General features: G+C 43.9%; 15 non-coding genes across 15 annotated transcripts; all 15 read right to left on the bottom strand.

The window, feature by feature from the left end:
- Positions 1-471: 471 nt before the first annotated feature.
- TRNAQ-CUG (transfer RNA glutamine (anticodon CUG)) lies at positions 472-543 on the bottom strand. The gene has a single exon. It is a non-coding gene; the product is annotated as a tRNA-Gln (tRNA).
- A 650-nt stretch (positions 544-1193) lies between these two features.
- On the bottom strand, positions 1194-1265 carry TRNAQ-CUG (transfer RNA glutamine (anticodon CUG)). Its single transcript has one exon. It is a non-coding gene; the product is annotated as a tRNA-Gln (tRNA).
- Positions 1266-2343: 1078 nt separating this feature from the next.
- Positions 2344-2415, bottom strand: TRNAQ-CUG (transfer RNA glutamine (anticodon CUG)). Its single transcript has one exon. It is a non-coding gene; the product is annotated as a tRNA-Gln (tRNA).
- A 282-nt stretch (positions 2416-2697) lies between these two features.
- On the bottom strand, positions 2698-2769 carry TRNAQ-CUG (transfer RNA glutamine (anticodon CUG)). Its single transcript has one exon. It is a non-coding gene; the product is annotated as a tRNA-Gln (tRNA).
- Positions 2770-11206: 8437 nt separating this feature from the next.
- Positions 11207-11278, bottom strand: TRNAQ-CUG (transfer RNA glutamine (anticodon CUG)). Its single transcript has one exon. It is a non-coding gene; the product is annotated as a tRNA-Gln (tRNA).
- Positions 11279-11920: 642 nt separating this feature from the next.
- TRNAQ-CUG (transfer RNA glutamine (anticodon CUG)) lies at positions 11921-11992 on the bottom strand. Its single transcript has one exon. It is a non-coding gene; the product is annotated as a tRNA-Gln (tRNA).
- A 1711-nt stretch (positions 11993-13703) lies between these two features.
- TRNAQ-UUG (transfer RNA glutamine (anticodon UUG)) lies at positions 13704-13775 on the bottom strand. Its single transcript has one exon. It is a non-coding gene; the product is annotated as a tRNA-Gln (tRNA).
- A 282-nt stretch (positions 13776-14057) lies between these two features.
- TRNAQ-CUG (transfer RNA glutamine (anticodon CUG)) lies at positions 14058-14129 on the bottom strand. Its single transcript has one exon. It is a non-coding gene; the product is annotated as a tRNA-Gln (tRNA).
- Positions 14130-14779: 650 nt separating this feature from the next.
- TRNAQ-CUG (transfer RNA glutamine (anticodon CUG)) lies at positions 14780-14851 on the bottom strand. The gene has a single exon. It is a non-coding gene; the product is annotated as a tRNA-Gln (tRNA).
- A 1077-nt stretch (positions 14852-15928) lies between these two features.
- On the bottom strand, positions 15929-16000 carry TRNAQ-CUG (transfer RNA glutamine (anticodon CUG)). Its single transcript has one exon. It is a non-coding gene; the product is annotated as a tRNA-Gln (tRNA).
- Positions 16001-16646: 646 nt separating this feature from the next.
- TRNAQ-UUG (transfer RNA glutamine (anticodon UUG)) lies at positions 16647-16718 on the bottom strand. The gene has a single exon. It is a non-coding gene; the product is annotated as a tRNA-Gln (tRNA).
- Positions 16719-18681: 1963 nt separating this feature from the next.
- Positions 18682-18753, bottom strand: TRNAQ-CUG (transfer RNA glutamine (anticodon CUG)). The gene has a single exon. It is a non-coding gene; the product is annotated as a tRNA-Gln (tRNA).
- Positions 18754-19404: 651 nt separating this feature from the next.
- TRNAQ-CUG (transfer RNA glutamine (anticodon CUG)) lies at positions 19405-19476 on the bottom strand. The gene has a single exon. It is a non-coding gene; the product is annotated as a tRNA-Gln (tRNA).
- Positions 19477-19755: 279 nt separating this feature from the next.
- TRNAQ-CUG (transfer RNA glutamine (anticodon CUG)) lies at positions 19756-19827 on the bottom strand. The gene has a single exon. It is a non-coding gene; the product is annotated as a tRNA-Gln (tRNA).
- Positions 19828-20466: 639 nt separating this feature from the next.
- Positions 20467-20538, bottom strand: TRNAQ-UUG (transfer RNA glutamine (anticodon UUG)). Its single transcript has one exon. It is a non-coding gene; the product is annotated as a tRNA-Gln (tRNA).
- Positions 20539-21083: the final 545 nt, after the last annotated feature.

The following is a 21083-nucleotide window of genomic DNA, read 5'->3' as shown; positions in this document are numbered from 1 at the left end:
AAGGGATATTTCACACCCCGCTGGTCCTACTGGACGCTCGTCAGTGTTTCGATATTGTCTGAGATTGAAAGGAAAACGTCCGTATTTAATAAAATAGTAATATAAATAATGAAAATACAAGTTCCACCGTGATTTTGACTCCGATCGCTGGATTCAAAGACCACAATGCTTACCATTACACATGGGACATAACGCACTCAGCCGTTCCTTCTCAATACGCGTCAGTGCCTCGATAATATTTGACAGTGGAAACTAAGAACATCCTTTTATTATTGAAATGACAATTTTATGCAGCACCGAGATTTGAAATTGGATCTGTGGATTCGGAGTCAAGAGTGAAAAAATGCACCATGGGATTTAACAAACTGCGCTGGTCCTACAAGACGCTCTTCAGTGTTTCGCTAATATTGGAGAATGGAAAGAAATAGTCCTACAATTTATGAACTAGTAATATCTACAAATGAAAATTATAGGTCCCACCGAGATTTGAACTCGGATCGCTGGATTCAGAGTCCAGAGTGCTAACCATTACACCATGGGACCTGACACACTGAGACGTTCTTACTCGACATGCGTCAGTGCTTCGAGAATGTTTGACAGATGAAACGAAAAACATCCTAGTATCATTGAAATGACAATTTTAGGTAGCAATGAGATTTGACATCGGATCGCTGGATTCGGAGTCTCGAGTTCTAAAATTACACCAAGATATCTTACAAACTGTGCTGGTCCTACTGGACGCTCGTCAGTGTTTCGATAATATTTGCGAATGGAAAGGAAACAGCCAAGGATTATTAAAAGATTAATACCTGGAATTAACAATTCCAGGTCCCCAAGACACTTGAACTCGGATCGCTAGTTTCGGAGCCGGGAGTGGTAGCCGTTTCACCACGGGACCTCATAAACTGCGCAGGTCCTACTAGACACTCGTCGGTGCTTCGAAATGTTTGACAATCCAAGGAAAACATTCTACAATTAATAAACGAGTAATGTCTCGAAATGGCAATTGTAGGTCGCACGAGATTTGAAATCGGATCGCCGGATTCGAAATCCAGAGTGCAAAACTTGCACCATGGGATCTAACAAAGTGCGCTGGTCCTACTAGACGCTCGTTAGTGTTTTGATAATGCTTGAGAATGGAAAGAAATCGTCCTACAATTAATGAACTAGTAATATCTACAAATGGAAATTACAGGTCCCACCGAGATTTGAACTCGGATTGCTGGATTCAGAGTCCAGAGTGCTAACCATTACACCATGGGACCTTACCAACTGCGCCTGTCCTGCTAGATGCTCGTCTGCGTTCCGATAATATTTGAGAATGGAAGAAAATCATTCGTGATCTATGAAACATTTAATAACTGGAAATTTCATTTCCATGTACCGGCGAAGTTTGAAATCAGATCATGAGTTCAGTGTCCAGTGAGCTAACCATTACGGCATGGGACATATAGAGCAGCTTCGTTCCTACTAGATGATCATCAACGTTCCGATAATGTTTGAGAACGGAAGGAACACATCCGAGGAATATCAATCCAGGAATACCTCAAAATTGAAATTGCCGGTCCCACCGAGATCAGAACTTGGATCGCCGGGTTCAGAGTCCAGAGTGCTTACCATTTCAACATGGGACCTCACCCACTGCACAGTTCCTGCTCGACACGCTTCAGTCCTTCGAGAATGTTTGACAGTGGACACAAAAAACATCCTAGAATTATTGAAATCACAATTTTAAGTAGCACCGATATTTGATATCGGATTGATGGATTCGGAGTCTAGAGTAATATCTCGAAATTACAATTGTAGGTCGCACGAGATTTGTAATCGGATCCTCAGATTCGGAATCAAGAGTGCAAAAATTGCCCCATGGGATCTAACAAACTGCGCTGGTCCTACTAGACGCTCGTCAGTGTTTCGATAATACTTCAGAATGGAAAGAAATCATCCTACAATTAATAAATTAGTTGGTTCTACGAAAGAAAATTACAGGTGCCACCGAGATTTTAACTCGGATCGCTGGATTCAGAGTCCTGAGTGCCATCCATTACACCATGGGACCTGACGCATTGGGCAGCTCCTTCTCGACACGCGTCTGTCCTTCGATAATGTTTGACAGTGGAAACAAAAAAACATCCTAGTATCATTGAAATGACTATTTTAAGTAGCAACGACATTTGAAATCGGATCTCTGGATTCGGGGTCTAGAGTGCAAAAAATTCACCATGGGGTCTAACAAACTGCGCTGGTCCTACTAGACGCTCGTCAGTGTTACGATGATGTTTGAAAATGGGAAGTAATCTTCCTACAATTAATAATCCAGTAATACCAAAGAGTGAAAATTACAGGTTCCACCGAGATTTGAACTCGGATCGCTGGATTCAGAGTCCAGAGTGCTAACCATTACACCATGGGACCTGACACTCTTTTCAGTTGCTACCCGACAAGCGTCAGTGCTTCGAGAATATTTGACAGTGGAATCAAAAACATTCTAGTATTATTGAAATGATAATTTTAGGTTGCACCGAGATTTGAAATCGTATCGCCTGATTCGGTATCCAGAGTGCAAAACTTGCACCATGGGTTCTAACAAAGTGCGCTGGTCCTACTAGATGCTCGTCAATATTTCGATAATACTTGAGAATGGAAAGAAATGGTCCTACAATTAATGAACTAGTAATATCTACAAATGAAAATTACAGGTCCCACCGAGATTCCAACTCGGATCGCTGGATTCAGAGTCCAGAGTGCTAACCATTACACCATGGGACCTGACACACTGAGAAGTTCTTACTCGACATGCGTCAGTGCTTCGAGAATGTTTGACAGTGGAAACGAAAAACATCCAAGCATCATTGAAATGACAATTTTAGGTAGCACCGAGATTTGTCATCGGATCGCTGGATTCGGAGTCTAGAGTTCTAAAATTACACCAAGAGGTCTTACAAACTGCGCTGGTCCTACTGGACGCTCGTCAGTGTTTCGATAATATTTGAGAATGGAAAGGAAACAGCCAAGGATTATTAAAGGATTAATACCTGGAATTAACAATTCCATGTCCCCAAGACACTTGAACGCGGATCGCTAGATTCGGAGTCCTGAGTGCTATCCGTTACACCATGGGACCTGACGCACTGGGCAGCTCCTTCTCGACACGCGTCAGTCCTTCGATAATGTTTGACAGTGGAAACAAAAAAAATCCTAGTATCATTGAAATGACTATTTTAAGTAGCACCGACATTTGAAATCGGATCTCTGGATTCGGGGTCTAGAGTGCAAAAAATTCACCATGGGGTCTAACAAACTGCGCTGGTCCTACTAGACGCTCGTCAGTGTTACGATGATGTTTGAAAATGGGAAGTAATCTTCCTATAATTAATAATCCAGTAATACCAAAGAGTGAAATTTACAGGTTCCACCGAGATTTGAACTCGGATCGCTGGATTCAGAGTCCAGATTGCTAGCCATTACACCATGGGACCTGACACACTGAGAAGTTCTTACTCGACATGCGTCAGTGCTTCGAGAATGTTTGACAGAGGAAACGAAAAACATCCTAGTATCATTGAAATGACAATTTTAGGTAGCAATGAGATTTGACATCGGATCGCTGGATTCGGAGTCTCGTGTTCTAAAATTACACCAAGATGTCTTACAAAGTGTGCTGGTCCTACTGGACGCTCGTCAGTGTTTCGATAATATTTGCGAATCGAAAGGAAACAGCCAAGGATTATTAAAAGATTAATACCTGGAATTAACAATTCCAGGTCCCCAAGACACTTGAACGCGGATCGCTAGATTCGGAGTCCTGAGTGCTATCCGTTACTCGTCGGTGCTTCGAAAATGTTTGACAATGAAAAGATATCTTCCTACAATTAATAAACTAGTAGTTTCTACAAGTGAAAATTACAGGTGCCGCCCAGATATTAAATCGGATCGCTGGATTCAGAGCCCAGCGTGCTATCCATTACACCATTGGACCTATCTAGCAACGCAGTCGTTACTCGACACACGTCAGTGTTACGATTATGTTTGTCAATGGCAGAAAATATCCTACAATTTATAAACTAGTAATATCTTGAAATGACAATTTCAGGTACCACGAGCTTTGAAAACAGAGTACTGGATTCGGAATGTAGAGTGCTAACCATAACACTAATGGATATTTCAGACTCCGCCGCCCCTACTGGACGCTCGTCAGTGTTGTTGGAGGTTCATAGAAAAGGACTCGTACACACTCTAACGGCGTTATGTGATTTGGATATGCAATCTCCCTGTACATAGTTTAGTATTTCAAGTATGAGCTTCTGCTATCTAGCGGAGCTACTGGGAACTGCCATATCGCTTGTATTTATGCTTTTGTTTTGTACTGGTTTGTAGTAAGTAAGAATAAAGATGACAGCCATGACGAAGTAAAGTGATTCAGTGTTTTATTTATTAGTGATATCCCCAACATTTATGGTGCCGAAATAACCCATTTGTTCAAGTTACGATACGTTTCTTCACGAACTTTCAAGATTTGGAGAACTTTCACGCCAAGTAACCACGGATCTCCTGTAAAGGGAATGTTTCATCACGCCACTCGACCCAGGATCACGATGAGTAGAACAGTTATTTCTTCTGAGATACAATGTACTGAATCACTAACGTAGCATGCTATATGGGGATTATACGGCATTATTGCATTGGTGTAGATATTATTTCTGCATGCTTCAAGAATATCGTTCTTTCTAAAACAACTCCACGCCGGTCTGTGTGACAAGTGCTGCCACCTACTGGAAACAAGGCGTACTATTACCGGCCCAACTACCTACTGTCACAGGAACAAAGCTCTGCCTGCAGCACGTTCATCTGCACCCCCTCCTCAGCTGTCATAAATTGCCCGTCTGTCACACCGTCAGCGATGTCTATACAAGACCTGTACCTTCTGAAAAGAAAGCGAACTACTCTGCGAGCAAATTTAACGCGCTTTGTCAATCTTTTAAAAGACAAAACAAGTACACCAGACTATGACGAAATAGAATATCTTCGTGATAGACTTCAGAACACTTTGCAATTATTAGTTTCCTCAGATGATGTTATACACGAGCAGTTACCCGACACAGATATGAAACAGATGTACAGGCATGTGAAAACTATGTCGACAGTGCAACAAGAGCTATACAGCATGCCAACAAAGTTCTTACACGGAAACCAGCAGAGGCAAATGCGTCAGCATGCATTCCCAGTTCTAGCTATTATGTTCCACCCCCAGTTGTTCCAGAATTTAAACTCCCGACAATACACATTGAGCCATTCTCAGGTGACATAGAGTCCTGGTCTCCTTTCTGGGAACAGTTCGAGACAGCAGTTGACAACAACACCACGATTCCAGACATCAGCAAGCACGTGTTATTACGAGGATATCTACGAGGGGATCCCAAGCAACTCGTCGATGGTACAGCACTTAGTTCAGAAACGTGCGCCCAGGTCAAGACTTTACTTACTGAACGTTATGGCGACAAGGATAAAATAATTCAGGCTCATCTGAACTACCTGGAGAATTTACCACCCACATTATCAGAGAATCCTGATGATCTCAACGTGACATACCTGAGTGCCACCGTAGAGTTCAAGTCCTCAAGGCGCTCGGCGAAGACATTAATGTTTACGGACGCGTGATTGCCCCGAAGATTTTACGAGCTTTCCCAGCGGCAATCTGCACACGTTGGCTAATTCACGCAAAGCGCAACAAAATCTCCGAAGGTCATATGATGTCTCTGATAGAATTTCTTCGCGAGGAGGTAGAAGCGGCCCTTAGCACTCAGAAACTCAGGGGAGAGACCAGCATCGCACTTCCATCACTTTACCAACCTACAGCAGCTGCTCTCCAAGTCAGTACTAGGCCACAAAAGTTAAGAAGGGAGCAGAACAAGCCCGCAATAACACCATTCTGTGCCTTCTGCGAAAGCAGAGGTCACTGGGCACAGGGATGCACACAAGTAGTCCTACCCCAAGCTAGGGTGGAGAAGATGAAACTCTCCAAAAGATTCTTTCTCTGTCTCAATCGAGGTCACAACGCCCAGAACTGCAACAAGAAGGGCAGAGTGTCATGCTCTAAATGCAAACAACTTCACCACGTGTCCATATGCAACCAGAGCCAATCCCAGTCAACTTCTGTCGGAAAGATTGAAACAGGGCCACCCAGTTTTTCATTTCTGCAGACAGCCCGTGTTCAGATACAAGGACCAACAGGGACTCACAAAATCACACGATGCCTTCTAGACGCTGGAAGTCAATCAAGTTTTATTGCCACGTCATTATTGGACACTCTACAGCTACCAGTAATATGTACTCGAGACCTAGCAGTCACAGCCTTCGAAACAACTAGCAATAGCTTTCAGCCACGTCGACTCACCCAATTTGAAATGATCGGATTTTCGACAAAAACCGCCGTCACTATCACAGCTTTCGAAAGTGCCAACACTTATTCATCTCACCCAGCAGTCACTCTTAACCACAGAAATCTGCCACTCGCTGATCCAAAAACCAACGATGTAGATGACTTGCCGATTGAAATCCTTATTGGTGCAGATAATTATTGGAAAGTCGTGAAACTAGATCCACCACAGCCCATCACACCCTCCTTAGTCCTACTTCCAACAATCTTCGGTTGGGTCCTCACAGGCAACCGTTCTGGTACCACTGTCAATCATGTCATGACGAACCACGTCTCAGTCAACAATGACGAGATATCTGACGACTCCATGCGACGTTTTTGGGACCTCGAGACAATCGGCATTCGAGAGACGAAACACAGACAACTAGACGACACGGATGCTGCTATTCTTCAAGAGTTCCACGACAATTACCACATCCATGACGGACGAAGAGTCGTATCCCTTCCTCGCAAGCGGGATATAGTCTTATCCGATAATTTGGCAACAACCGAGGCAAGATTTCGAACACTACAGAGACGGCTATATCAAGACGCAACTTTCAAGAAAATGTATCAGACGCTAATGTTGGACTACGTGCTTCGAGAGCAAGTGGAACTAGCCCACGATACCGCAATCCCTGGAAATATGTTTTATCTGCCACACCATGCCGTCAAGAAGGAGAAACGAGAAGCCACTAAATGGAGAATAGTGTGCGACGCTTCCTCTCACGAACCAGGAATCCCATTCCTCAACGATACCCTCCACATGGGTCCAAATCTCCTACCCGAAATTTTTGCCACCCTCTTAAGGTTTCGATTCCATCGAAAGGCCATCGCATGTGACGGTACCCAGGCGTTCCTCCAGCTAGCCCTCGACGAACAAGATAGAGATCTCACCAGATTTCTTTGGTACCGCATCAAAACTACTACAGACGGAATCTACACGACAACCGAGGACGTCGTAGCGTACCGATTCACCCGCCTACCCTTTGGCCTCACCTGTAGCCCGTTCCTCCTCTCAGCCACTCTCCGTGAACTAGCTACCCTACACCACAACACTTATCCCACGGCAGCACCTCTCCTAGATGCTTGCACATTTATGGATGACTTCACTGCCAGCGTAGAAGACAACAATACGGCCGTTACTCTTTATTATGAACTGATAGCCCTCCTGCACCACATTATACTCCCACTCTCCAAATGGGTCACGAATTCCTTGCCATTAATGAACATTTGGAAAGCAGAAACTCGAGAAGTCGTACTGCAGACACGAGTATTAGGTATCGACTGGAATGCGGAATCAGACCAACTCTTTACAACCCCAGGTGACGTCACTGCAAAACTATCCACACAGCCAGCAACTAAACGACAGTTACTGAAAGCCACCGCACGCTTCTACGACCCACTTGGATTATTTTCACCCGTGTCAATCACTGCCAAAATCCTTTTCCAAGATACTTGGTGCCAAGGACTGGCATGGGAAGAAATTTTACCACCTAATCTCGCCCATCGATGGAACGATTGGCTCTCACACCTACAGTACCTCTCTCCAATCCGGATACCACGATGGATTGCCATTTCAAATTTCGGTACAGACATATCACTGCACGTGTTTTGCGACGCCTCCGAAAGAGCATACGGTGCCGCATTGTACGTCCGGTCACTTGTCAACGACGCTTACACTGTTCGCTTAGTTTGCAGCAAGGCCAGACTGTCCCCTGTGAAGAAAGTGACCCTTCCCAGGCTCGAATTGTTAGCAGCCTTGGTCGGATCCCGACTTCTACATTATTTTTACGAAGCCACTGGAATAACGTCCATCCCTGCCACGTTATGGAGCGATTCTACAGTCACACTGGGGTGGATAAGAAGTAATCCCAACCGTTGGAAGACATTTGTCTGTAACCGAGTGACTGAAATTTTGACTCATACCACGTCCAGTCAGTGGAGACACTGTCCCGGAATCAACAACCCAGCTGACCACCTTTCTAGAGGACTTCAAGCACATCAACTGGAGTCCTTGGACTCATGGTGGCACGGACCTTCGTGGTTGAATGGACCTTCCTACTCATGGCCCAGAGATGTCACCCCCACTAATATGAATCTACCTGAGGAAAGGAAGACCACTCAAGTTCTTGCAACCACCACCCCAGAACCATTGTTTGCTGCCTCACGATTTAGTACATACTGGAAACTTTTGAGAGTTACCGCATGGATTCTACGATTCGTGAAATGTTTGAAGGAGAAAACTAAGTATTGTCAGAACTTCACAGCCTCAGAAATGGAAGAAGCAAGAACGTACTGGATAAAGCAAGTTCAACAGGAATGCTTTGCTTCTGAACTGCAAGCCCTGAAGAATAATCTTCCACTAGCACGAGCTTCGAAGATCTTTCGCTACAATCCATTTCTACAACATGGTATCCTCCGACTAGGCGGACGGCTACAACACGTAGACATCTCGAGCAACGAAAAGCACCCAATACTTCTGGATGGCTCACACGCTTTCTGTAAACTTCTGATAAAACAAACTCACATAAGACTTCACCATCTAGGTGTTTCAGCTATCCTAACTGAACTACGCACAGAATTCTGGATCTTGCGAGCACGCCAAACAATCAAGAAGGTCTTACACACTTGCCTTCCGTGTAAAGTTGTTCACCGGAGGAGACCGACGGAATTAGAAGCACCACTTCCTCTGGATCGTCTACGTCCCTCCAGACCATTCGAAGTAACGGGACTAGACTTCGCAGGACCACTGTACGTTACTTCTGGCAACCTCATGAAGAAAGCCTACATTGCATTATTCACCTGTGCAACAACGCGTGCCTTACACTTGGAACTGTGCGGTGACATGTCGACAGACAAATTCCTACAGGCCTTGCAGAGGTTTATAGGCCGACGTGGTATACCACACACGATCTACAGCGACAACGCTCAGACATTCCATTCAGCGAACGCAGAGTTAACAGACTTGTGGAGAGAACTGACAGCGGCACGGACACACCACTATATGGCCCAGCAAGGTATCACATGGAAGTTGATTGCCCCGCGTGCCGCTTGGTGGGGAGGATGGTGGGAAAGACTAATCGGCCTCACCAAGCGATGTCTACGGAAAATACTTGGACGTTCCACTATTGATGATGAAGGGCTACGGACTGTTTTGACTAGCATAGAAGCCGTATTAAACACAAGACCCTTGACGCAACATGATGACAATGGTGGTGTATTGACTCCAGCCCACTTCCTCGTTGGCGATCGACTCACCACGATACCTACTGGACCAGAACCACCTAGGCGAGACCTTGTTAGAACCTTCAGACTACTCCAGCGAATGACTGACGACTTCTGGAAGCGTTGGAGTAAAGAGTATTTGCTACTATTACGGAATTTTCACGAGGTTCGCCAGCCCAGAGACCACGGGTCAAGAATCAGGGTCGGTGACGTAGTTTTACTACAAGAGGATACACGCCCAAGACACATGTGGAATAAAGCACGGGTCGAAGAATTACGCGAAGGACGTGACGGGAGAACTAGAACGGTTATTCTTCGCACCTCGGACGGAAACAATGTGACACGACCTGTCCAGCTGGTCATCCCACTCGAGATAGACCAGGGTGGGGAGGATGTTGGAGATTCATAGAAAAGGACTCGTACACACTCTAACGGCGTTATGTGATTTGGATATGCAATCTCCCTGTACATAGTTTAGTATTTCAAGTATGAGCTTCTGCTATCTAGCGGAGCTACTGGGAACTGCCATATCGCTTGTATTTATGCTTTTGTTTTGTACTGGTTTGTAGTAGTTAGAATAAAGATGGCAGCCATGACGAAGTAAAGTGATTCAGTGTTTTATTTATTAGTGATATCCCCAACAAGTGTTTCGATAATATTTCAGTATGTGAGGTAAACATCCTACAATTCATCATCATCATCGGCTTTTCCCTCAGATACAGCGAGGGATCCCACCTCTACCGCCTCAAGGGCAGTGTCCTGGAGCTTCAGAAACTTGGTTGGGGATACAACTGGGGAGAATGACCAGTACCTCGCCCAGGCGGCCTCACCTGCTATGCTCAACAGGGGCCTTGTGGAGGGATGGGAAGATTGGAAGGGACAGGCAAGGAAGGTGGAAGGAAGCTACCATGGCCTTATGTTAGGTACCATCCCGGCATTCGCCTGGAGGAGAAACCACGGAAAACCGCTTATAGGATGGCTGAGGTGGGTATCGAACCCACCTCTACTCAGTTGACCTCCCGAGGCTGAGAGGACCCAGTTCCAGCCCTCATACCACCTTTCAAAATTCGTGGCAGAGCCGGAAATCGAACCAGGGCCTCCGGGGCTGGCAGTTAAACACGCTAACCACTACACCACAGGGCCGGACATATTAATTAGATTCATTAATTATATTAATTAATACATTTAATTACATAAAATGAAAATACAAGTCCCACTGAGATACGAACTCGGATCGCTCTATTTAGTGTCCAGAGTGCTAACCATTACACCACAGTACCTGACGCACTGCGCCGTTCCCACTCGACACGCGTCAGTGCGTCGATAATGTTTGACAGTGGAAACATAAAACATCCTAGTAACATTGAAATGACAATGTTAGGTAGCACCGAGATTTGATATCGGATCTGTGGATTCGTATTCTAGAGTGCAAAGTTTGCACCATGGGATCTAGCAAACTGCAATGGTCCTACTAGACGCTCTTCAGTGTTTGGCTAATATTGGAGAATGGGAGGAAATCGTCCTACAATTAATGAACTGGTAAAACCTACAAATGAAAATTACAGGTCCCACCGAGATTTGAACTCGGATCGCTGGATTCAGAGTCCAGAGTGCTAACCATTACACCATGGGACCTGACACACTGATCGGTTCTTACTCGACATGCGTCAGTGCTTCCAGAATGTTTGACACTTGAAACGAAAAATATCCTAGTATCATTGAAATGACAATTTTAGGTAGCACCGAGATTTATATCGGATCGCTGGATTCGGATTCTAAAATTACACCAAGAGGTCTTACAAACTGCGCTGGTCCTACTGGACGTTCGTCAGTGTTTCGATAATATTTGAGAATGGAAAGGAAACAGCCAAGGATTATTAAAAGCTTAATACCTGGAATTAACAAATCCAGGTCCCCAAGACACTTGAACTCGGATCGCTAGATTCGGAGCCGTGAGTGGTAGCCGATTCACCACGGGACCTTATAAACTGCGTAGGTCCTACTAGACACTCGTCGGTGCTTCGAAATTGTATGACAATCCAAGGAAAACATCCTACAATTAATAAACTAGTAATATCTCGAAATGACAATTGTAGGTCGCACCAGATTTGAAATCGGATCGCCGGATTCGGAATCCAGAGTGCAAAAATTGCAACATGGGATCCAACAAAGTACGCTGGTCCTACTAGACGCTCGTCAGTGTTTCGATAATGTTTGAGAATGGAAAGAAATCGTCCTACAATTAATGAACTAGTAATATCTACAAATGGAAATTACAGGTCCCACCGAGATTTGAACTCGCATCGCTGGATTCAGAGTCCAGAGTGCTAACCATTACACCATGGGACCTGACACTCTGTTCAGTTGCTACCCGACAAGCGTCAGTGCTTCGAGAATATTTGACAGTGGAATCAAAAACATTCTAGTATTATTGAAATGATAATTTTAGGTTGCACCGAGATTTGAAATCGGATCGCCGGATTCGGTATCCAGAGTGCAAAACTTGCACCATGGGTTCTAACGAAGTGCGCAGGTCCTACTAGATGCTCGTCAGTATTTCGATAATATTTGAGAATGGAAAGAAATCGTCCAACACTTAATGAACTTTTAATATCTACAAATGAAAATTACAGGTCCCACCGAGATTTCAACTCGGATCGCTGGATTCAAAGTCCAGAGTGCTAACCATTACACCATGGGACATGACACACGGAGAAGTTCTTACTCGACATGCGTCAGTGCTTCGAGAATGTTTGACAGTGGAAACGAAAAACATCCTAGCATCATTGAAATGACAAATTTAGGTAGCACCGAGATTTGACATCGGATCGATGGATTCGGAGTCTAGAGTTCTAAAATTACACCAAGAGGTCTTACAAACTGCGCTGGTCCTACTGGACGCTCGTCAGTGCTTCGATAATATTTGAGAATGGAGAGGAAACAGCCAAGGATTATTAAAAGATTAATACCTGGAATTAACAATTCCATGTCCCCAAGACACTTGAACGCGGATCGCTAGATTCGGAGTCCTGAGTGCTATCCGTTACACCATGGGACCTGACGCACTGGGCAGCCCCTTCTCGACACGCGTCAGTCCTTCGATAATGTTTGACAGTGGAAACAAAAAAACATCCTAGTATCATTGAAATGACTATTTTAAGTAGCACCGACATTTGAAATCGGATCTCTGGATTCGGGGTCTAGAGTGCAAAAAATTCACCATGGGGTCTAACAAACTGCGCTGGTCCTACTAGACGCTCGCCAGTGTTACGATGATGTTTGAAAATGGGAAGTAATCTTCCTACAATTAATAATCCAGTAATACCAAAGAGTGAAAACTACAGGTTCTACCGTGATATGTACTCGGATCGCTGGATTCAAAGTCCAGAGTGCTAACCATTACACCATGGAACTTGCTGAGCAGCGCAGCTCATACTCAAGACATGTCTGTATTTCGATTACGTTTGTCAATGGCAGAAAATACCCTACAATTTATAAACTAGTAATATTTTGAAATTACAATGTCAGTTATAACGAGGTTTGAAAACAGAGCACTGGATTCGGAATGTAGGGTGCTATCCATAACACTAAGGGATATTTCACACCCCGCTGGTCCTACTGGACGCTCGTCAATGTTTCGATACTGTCTGAGATTGAAAGGAAAACGTCCATAGTTAATAAAATAGTAATATACATAATGAAAATACAAGTTCCACCGCGATTTTGACTCCGATCGCTGGATTCAAAGACCAGAATGCTTACCATTAAACATGGGACATAACGCACTCAGCAGTTCCTACTCAACACGCGTCAGTGCCTCGATAATATTTGACAGTGGAAACTAAGAACATCCTTTTATTATTGAAATGACAATTTTATGCAGCACCGAGATTTGAAATCGGATCGCTGGATTCAGAGTCCAGAGTGAAAAAACTGCACCATGGGATCTTACAAACCGCACAGTCCTACTAGACGCTCGTCAGTGTTTCGATAAAATTTGAGAATGGAAAGAAATCGTCCTACAATTAATAAACTAGTAGTTTCTACAAATGAAAACTACAGGTCCCACCGAGATTTGAACTCGGAACGCTGGATTCAAAGTCCAGAGTGCTTACCATTACACCATGGGACCTGACGCACTCAGTAGTTCCTACTCAACACGCGTCAGTGCCGCGATAATATTTGACAGTGGAAACTAAGAACATCCTTTTATTATTGAAATGACAATTTTATGCAGCACCGAGATTTGAAATTGGATCTGTGGATTCGGAGTCAAGAGTGAAAAATTTGCACCATGGGATTTAACAAACTGCGCTGGTCCTACAAGACGCTCTTCAGTGTTTCGCTAATATTGGAGAAGGAAAGAAATAGTCCTACAATTTATGAACTAGTAATATCTACAAATGAAAATTACAGATCCCACCGAGATTTGAACTCGGATCGCTGGATTCAGAGTCCAGAGTGCTAACCATTACACCATGGGACCTGACACACTGAGAAGTTCTTACTCGACATGCGTCGGTGCTTCGAGAAGGTTTGACAGAGGAAACGAAAAACATCCTAGTATCATTGAAATGACAATTTTAGGTAGCAATGAGATTTGACATCGGATCGCTGGATTCGGAGTCTCGAGTTATAAAATTACACCAAGATGTCTTACAAACTGTGCTGGTCCTACTGGACGCTCGTCAGTGTTTCGATAATATTTGCGAATGGAAAGGAAACAGCCAAGGATTATTAAAAGATTAATACCTGGAATTAACAATTCCAGGTCCCCAAGACACTTGAACTCGGATCGCTAGATTCGGAGCCGTGATTGGTAGCCATTTCACCACGGGTCCTTATAACCTGCGCAGGTCCTACTAGACACTCGTCGGTGCTTCGAAATGTTTGACAATCCAAGGAAAACATCCTACAATTAATAAAAGAGTAATATCTCGAAATGGCAATTGTAGGTCGCACGAGATTTGAAATCGGATCGCCGGATTCGAAATCCAGAGTGCAAAACTTGCACCATGGGATCTAACAAAGTGCGCTGGTCCTACTAGACGCTCGTCAGTGTTTTGATAATGCTTGAGAATTGAAAGAAATCGTCCTACAATTAATGAACTAGTAATATCTACAAATGGAAATTACAGGTCCCACCGAGATTTGAACTCGGATCGCTGGATTCAGAGTCCAGAGTGCTAACCATTACACCATGGGACCTTACCAACTGCGCCTGTCCTACTAGATGCTCGTCTGCGTTCCGATAATATTTGAGAATGGAAGAGAATCATTCGTGATCTAAGAAACATTTAATAACTGGAAATTTTATTTCCATGTAACAGCGAAGTTTGAAATCAGATCATGAATTCAGTGTCCAGTGAGATAACCATTACGGCATGGAACATATAGAGCAGCTTCGTTCCTACTAGATGATCATCAACGTTCCGATTATGTTCGAGAACGGAAGGAACACATCCGAGGAATATCAATCCAGGAATACCTCAAAATTGAAATTGCAGGTCCCACCGAGATCAGAACTCGGATCGCTGGATTCAGAGTCCAGAGTGCTAACCATTACAATATGGGACCTCACCCACTGCGCAGTTCCTACTCGATACGCGTCAGTCCTTCGAGAATATTTGACAGTCGACACAAAAACAATCCAAGAATTATTGAAATCACAATTTTAGGTAGCACCGAGATTTGATATCGAATCGATGGATTCGGAGTCTAGAGTAATATCTCGAAATTACAATTGTAGGTCGAACGAGATTTGTAATTGGATCGCCAGATTCGGAATCAAGAGTGCAAAAATTGCCCCATGGGATCTAACAAACTGCGCTGGTCCTACTAGACGCTCGTCAGTGTTTCGATAATACTTCAGAATGGAAAGAAATCATCCTACAATTAATAAATTTGTTGGTTCTACGAAAGAAAATTACAGGTGCCACCGAGATTTTAACTCGGATCGCTGGATTCAGAGTCCTGAGTGCCATCCATTACACCATGGGACCTGACGCATTGGGCAGCTCCTTCTCGACACGCGTCTGTCCTTCGATAATGTTTGACAGTGGAAACAAAAAACATCCTAGTATCATTGAAATGACTATTTTAAGTAGCACCGACATTTGAAATCGGATCTATGGATTCGGGGTCTAGAGTGCAAAAAATTGACCATGGGGTCTAACAAACTGCGCTGGTCCTACTAGACGCTCGTCAGTGTTACGATGATGTTTGAAAATGGGAAGTAATCTTCCTACAATTAATAATCCAGTAATACCAAAGAGTGAAAATTACAGGTTCCACCGAGATTTGAACTCGGATCGCTGGATTCAGAGTCCAGAGTGCTAACCATTACACCATGGAACCTGCTGAGCAACGCAGTTCTTACTCGACACACGTCAGTGTTTCGAATATGTTTGTCAATGGCAGAAAATATCCTACAATTTATAAACTAGTAATATTTTGAAATTACAATGTCAGTTACCACGAGCTTTGAAAACAGAGCACTGGATTCGGAATCTAGAGTGCTAAATATAACACTAAGGGAAATTTCAGACTCCGCTGGTCCTACTGGACGCTCGTCAGTGTTTCGATACTGTCTGAGATTGAAAGGAAAACGTCCATAGTTAATAAAATAGTAATATACATAATGAAAATACAAGTTCCACCGGGATTGTAACTCCGATCGCTGGATTCAAAGAGCAGAGTGCTTACCATTACACATGGGACCTGACGCACTCAGCAGTTCCTACTCAACACGCGTCAGTGCCTCGATAATATTTGACAGTGGAAACTAAAAACATCCTTTTATTAATGAAATGACAATTTTATGCAGCACCAAGATTTGAAATCGGATCGCTGGATTCAGATTCCAGAGTGCAAAAACTGCACCATGGAATCTAACAAACCGCGCAGTCCTACTAGACGCTCGTCAGTGTTTCGATAAAATTTGAGAATGGAAAGAAATCGTCCTACAATTAATAATCTAGTAGTTTCTACAAATGAAAATTATAGGTCCCACCGAGATTTGAACTCGGATCGCTGGATTCAAAGTCCAGTGTGCTTACCATTACACCATGGGACCTGACGCACTCAGCAGTTCCTACTCAACACGCGTCAGTTCCTCGATAATATTTGACAGTGGAAACTAAAAACATCCCTTTATTATTGAAATGACAATTTTAGTTAGCACTGAGATTTGATATCGGATCGCTGGATTCGGAGTCTAGAGTTCTAAAATTACACCAAGAGATCTTACAAATTGCGCTGGTTCGACTGGACGCTCGTCAGTGTTTCGATAATGTTGGAGAACGGAAAAGAAACAGCCAAGGATTAATAAAGGATTCATACCTGGAAATAGCAATTGCAGGTCCCTAAGACATTTGAACTCGGATCGCTAGATTCGGAGCCCTGAGTGGTAGCCGTCACACCGAGGGACCTTAAATCTGCACTGGTCCTACTAGACCCTCGTCGGTGCTTCGAAAATGTTTGACAATAAAAAGAAGTCTTCCTACAATGAATAAACTAGTAGTTTCTACAAGTGAAAATTACAGGTGCCGCCCAGATATTAAATCGGATCGCTGCATTCAGAGCCCAGCGTGCTATCCATTACACCATTGTACCTATCTAGCAACTCGACACACGTCAGTGTTTCGATTATGTTTGTCAATGGCAGAAAATATCCTACAATTTATAAACTAGTAATATCTTGAAATGACAATTTCAGGTACCACGAGCATTGAAAACAGAGTACTGGATTCGGAATGTAGAGTGCTAACTATAACACTAAGGGATATTTCAGACTCCGCCGCCCCTACTGGACGCTCGTCAGTGCTTCGATAATACTTCAGTATGTGAGGTAAACATCCTACAATTCATCATCATCATCGGCTTTTCCCTCAGATACAGCGAGGGATCCCACCTCTACCGCCTCAAGGGCAGTGTCCTGGAGCTTCAGAAACTTGGTTGGGCATACAACTGGGGAGACAGTGGAAACTAAAAACATCCTTTTATTAAGGATGTTGTGGAGGGATGGGAAGATTGGAAGGGACAGGCAAGGAAGGTGGAAGGAAACGGCCATGGCCTTATGTTAGGTACCATCCCGGCATTCGCCTGGAGGAGAAACCACGGAAACCGCTTATAGGATGGCTGAGGTGGATATCGAACCCACCTCTATTCAGTTGACCTCCCGAGGCTGAGAGGACCCCGTTCCAGCCCTCATACCATCATCACCATCTGTTTACCCTCCAGGTTCGGTTTTTCCCTCGGACTTAGCGAGGGATTCCACCTCTACCGCCTTAAGGGCAGTGTCCTGGAGCTTCAGACTCTTGGTCGGGGATACAACTGGGGAGTATGACCAGTACCTCGCCCAGGCGGCCTCACCTGCTATGCTGAACAGGGGCCTTGTGGAGGGATGGGAAGATTGGAAGGGATAGGCAAGGAAGAGGGAAGGAAGCGGCCGTGGCCTTAACTTAGGTACCAGAAGTGGGAAACCACGGAAAACCACTTCCAGGATGGCTGAGGTGGGAGCCCTCATACCACATTTCAAAATTCGTGGAAGAGCCGGGAATCGAACCCGGGCCTCCGGGGCTGGCAGTTAAACACGCTAACCACTACACCACAGGGCCGGACATATTAATTAGATTAATTAATTATATTAATTCATACATTTAATTACATAAAATGAGAATACAAGTCCCACTGAGATACGAACTCGGATCGCTCTATTTAGTGTCCAGAGTGCTAACCATTACACCACAGTACCTGATGCACTGCGCCGTTCCTACTCGACACGCGTCAGTGCTTCGATAATGTTTGACAGTGGAAACATAAAACATCCTAGTAACATAGAAATGACAATGTTAGTTAGCACCGCGATTTGATATCGGATCTGTGGATTCGTATTCTAGAGTGCAAAGTTTGCCCCATGGGATCTAGCAAACTGCAATGGTCCTACTAGACGCTCTTCAGTGTTTGGCTAATATTGGAGAATGGAAGGAAATCGTCCTACAATTAATGAACTGGTAAAACCTACAAATGAAAATTACAGGTCCCACCGAGATTTGAACTCGGATCGCTGGATTCAGAGTCCAGAGTGCTAACCATTACACCATGGGACCCGGCACACTGATCGGTTCTTACTCGACATGCGTCAGTGCTTCGAGAATGTTTGACACTTGAAACGAAAAACATCCTAGTATCATTGAAATGACAATTTTAGGTAGCACCGAGATTTGATATCGGATCGCTGGATTCGGAGTCTTGAGTTCAAAAATTACACCAAGAGGTCTTACAAACTGCGCTGGTCCTACGGGACGTTCGTCAGTGTTTCGATAATATTTGAGAATGGAAAGGAAACAGCCAAGGATTATTAAAAGCTTAATACCTGGAATTAACAAATCCAGGTCCCCAAGACACTTGAACTCGGATCGCTATATTCGGAGCCGTGAGTGGTAGCCGTTTCACCACGGGACCTTATAAACTGCGCAGGTCCTACTAGACACTCGTCGGTGCTTCGAAATTGTATGACAGTCCAAGGAAAACATCCTACAATTAATAAACTAGTAATATCTCGAAATGACAAGTGTAGGTCGCACGAGATTTGAAATCGGATCGCCGGATTCGGAATCCAGAGTGCAAAACTTGCAACATGGGATCCAACAAAGTACGCTGGTCCTACTGGACGCTCGTCAGTGTTTCGATAATGTTTGAGAATGGAAAGAAATCGTCCTACAATTAATGAACTAGTAATATCTACAAATGGAAATAACAGGTCCCACCGAGATTTGAACTCGCATCGCTGGATTCAGAGTCCAGAGTGCTAACCATTACACCATGGGACCTGACACTCTGTTTAGTTGCTACCCGACAAGCGTCAGTGCTTCGAGAATATTTGACAGTGGAATCAAAAACATTCTAGTATTATTGAAATGATAATTTTAGGTTGCACCGAGATTTGAAATCGGATCGCCGGATTCGGTATCCAGAGTGCAAAACTTGCACCATAGGTTCTTACAAAGTGCGCTGGTCCTACTAGATGCTCGTCAGTATTTCGATAATATTTGAGAATGGAAAGAAATCGTCCTACTATTAATGAACTAATATCTACAAATGAAAATTACAGGTCCCACCGAGATTTCAACTCGGATCGCTGGATTCAGAGTCCAGAGTGCTAACCATTACACCATGGGACCTGACACACTGGGAAGTTCTTACTCGACATGCGTCAGTGCTTCGAGAATGTTTGACAGTGGAAACGAAAAACATCCAAGCATCATTGAAATGACAATTTTAGGTAGCACCGAGATTTGACATCGGATCGCTGGATTCGGAGTCTAGAGTTCTAAAATTACAACAAGAGTTCTTACAAACTGCGCTGGTCCTACTGGACGCTCGTCAGTGTTTCGATAATATTTGAGAATGGAAAGGAAACAGCCAAGGATTATTAAAAGATTAATACCTGGAATTAACAATTCCATGTCCCCAAGACACTTGAACGCGGATCGCTAGTTTCGGAGTCCTGAGTGCTATCCGTTACACCATGGGACCTGACACACTGGGAAGTTCTTACTCGACATGCGTCAGTGCTTCGATAATGTTTGCCAGTGGAAACAAAAAAACATCCTAGCATCATTGAAATGACTATTTTAAGTAGCACCGACATTTGAAATCGGATCTCTGGATTCGGGGTCTAGAGTGCAAAAAATTCACCATGGGGTCTAACAAACTGCGCTGGTCCTACTAGACGCTCGTCAGTGTTACGATGATGTTTGAAAATGGGAAGTAATCTACCTACAATTAATAATCCAGTAATACCAAAGAGTGAAAATTACAGGTTCCACCGAGATTTGAACTCGGATCGCTGGATTCAAAGTCCAGAGTGCTAACCATTACACCATGGAACCTGCTGAGGACGCAGTTCATACTCAAGACATGTCTGTATTTCGATTACGTTTGTCAATGGCAGAAAATACCCTACAATTTATAAACTAGTAATATTTTGAAATTACAATGTCAGTTACCACGAGGTTTGAAAACTGAGCACTGGATTCGGAATGTAGGGTGCTAACCATAACACTAAGGGATATTTCACACCCCGCTGGTCCTACTAGACGCTCGTCAGTGTTTCGATACTGTCTGAGATTGAAAGGAAAACATCCATAGTTAATAAAATAGTAATATACATAATGAAAATACAAGTTCCACCGCGATTTTGACTCCGATCGCTGGATTCAAAGACCAGAATGCTTACCATTACACATGGGACATAACGCACTCAGCAGTTCCTACTCAACACGCGTCAGTTCCTCGATAATGTTTGACAGTTAAAACTAAAAACATCCCTTTATTATTGAAATGACAATTTTAGTTAGCACCGAGATTTGATATCGGATCGCTGGATTCGGAGCCCTGAGTGGTACCCGTCACACCGAGGGACCTTAAATCTGCA

Source organism: Anabrus simplex, chromosome 4 (genome assembly GCF_040414725.1).
Source record: "Anabrus simplex isolate iqAnaSimp1 chromosome 4, ASM4041472v1, whole genome shotgun sequence".
Classification (NCBI taxonomy): domain Eukaryota; kingdom Metazoa; phylum Arthropoda; class Insecta; order Orthoptera; family Tettigoniidae; genus Anabrus; species Anabrus simplex.
The sequence above is the reverse complement of the archived record's forward strand: the minus strand, read 5'-3'. Positions and strand labels throughout refer to the sequence as shown.